This window comes from Poecilia formosa, unplaced genomic scaffold (genome assembly GCF_000485575.1).
Source record: "Poecilia formosa unplaced genomic scaffold, Poecilia_formosa-5.1.2 Scaffold387, whole genome shotgun sequence".
Lineage (NCBI taxonomy): Eukaryota > Metazoa > Chordata > Actinopteri > Cyprinodontiformes > Poeciliidae > Poecilia > Poecilia formosa.
In genome coordinates, this window is record NW_006800326.1 from 72,384 (window position 1) to 74,177 (window position 1,794).

A 1,794-nucleotide genomic window follows, 5' to 3' on the forward strand; every position below is an offset into this window, starting at 1 on the left:
ATTTTAAGCCGTTATGAAGTGAAAACATGTTGATTCAGTCTCCCTTACATTTCAGATGTTAATGTTACACTAAAAAACTAGTTTTTTTGTCACACAAGCAGAGATTTCTCATCCTTTTTCTTACTAATGGTCACATTTTGATGAAAATTTCAATTGTCACCAAGCTCTTCAGCATAATGTGTCATAAAGTCAGACTGATTGTTTTCGTTGTTATTGATCTGGTGTTGGTTTATTTCCATTTTTCATGTGAGCTGGGACTGATTCATGTTGAAAATCTAAATATTAAGCCGGATTTTTCCAAATTACACACAATGGTTGGACCGCAGCAGTCACAGGCCGCATTTACAGGTTAAGATGGAGATTTAATTGTGTTTGTTTGACTTTGTCCTGTTTTTCTTTGATTTTTAAGGGGTGAGATATTTTCTAACTGTGCATAAAAGTGAAGGAGACGCAGAAAAACATGACAGAGTTGATAATTAAGCTGTAAATAAGTTCAGGGCGGATCCGTGTCCCATGATGATGATGATTAATGAAAAGGTTTCGGTGATTTAAATAAAGCACTAACATTCACCCATCTGAGTCAGCGTTTTCTTTTCTAACCTCATTTTTGGTCAAATTTGTTGAATCGCTTTTTAATATCTTTTTTAAAAAGATCATGCGAGGATCAAATATTTTCACTCTTTTAAGTTTTTGTCACATTTCAAACAAAAACTTCAATGTATTTTATAAAATGTATTTTATTTCATGACAGACCAACACAAAATGGAATGAATTTGTTACATTTATCAATTCAAATTGCATGTAAAGTATCTTAAAATTAAATTGATTGGAGGCACACCTTCCCCAGCCGGTGTTGTAAAGAAAAATGGACAAAAGGTTTGTAGACATTAAAAGCTGGTTGCCATTCGTTTATTGACATCCCAGCTTTGCTGTTAGTCTGTTAAAATAAGACAATATGACTCAGTTACCTCCATCTTTCATGATATCAAATTATTCTGACATTCACATTTCATAATAAATCCAATTTAAAATGTTAGCGTGATGTCTGCAAAAGCTAAAGCATATGTGTTTTTCTCATTGTTTTTATGAAATGACCATATAATTTGTAAAAACATCAAAAAAAGCAATAAAAAATACATCTGGTTGTGAAAAATGTTTAGAAAGTTTCATAGCACTCTGTAATGCATGTAGAAAAATAAAGCAGATCTGTTTATTTTTCTAATTTTTTTTAACATATTTAATTTCTAAAAACAACCAAAAGAAATCTCAGTGCACATCAAGTAAAATTAGAAAAGCAAAGAAAAAAGATAAGACAGGTCAAAACCTTTTCCCATGTGTGCATCAAAGTGACGTACTGCAGGTTAATGAATTCTGCAGTATTTCTACCTGCGTGTTGGTGTAGTAATGTCTCCACAGCGGTCTGATGATGGTCTGACCACCGACGTCCCAAACGGTGAAACTGATGTTTTTATACTCCACCGTCTCCACGTTGAAACCTGAACAGGAAAAAGAAAGTGTATGGCTTTAAAACGCTGCGGCTCTTTAACTCCGAGGTCAGACAGAAAGAGGTCAGAGGTCAGAACCACCCACCAATGGTCGGGATGGTGGTGACCACCTCAGCCAGCTTCAGTTTGTACAGCAGTGTGGTTTTACCTGCAGCATCCAGGCCTACTGCAGACACACAAACAGAACAGCTGTCAGAACCTGAACTGGTTCTGATCCAGGGCAGCATGAAAAATAAACTGAAGAACCTTTTAAAGATTCAGCAGACCAGTCACAAAGTGAATTAAATGA

At 35.2% G+C, this 1,794-nt stretch overlaps 1 protein-coding gene across 4 annotated transcripts in view; it reads right to left on the minus strand.

Moving 5' to 3' along the window:
- The window catches only part of LOC103154466 (ADP-ribosylation factor-like), a 21,698-nt gene that overhangs the window by 8,539 nt on the left and 11,365 nt on the right, over positions 1-1,794 (minus strand). The window lies entirely within an intron of this gene.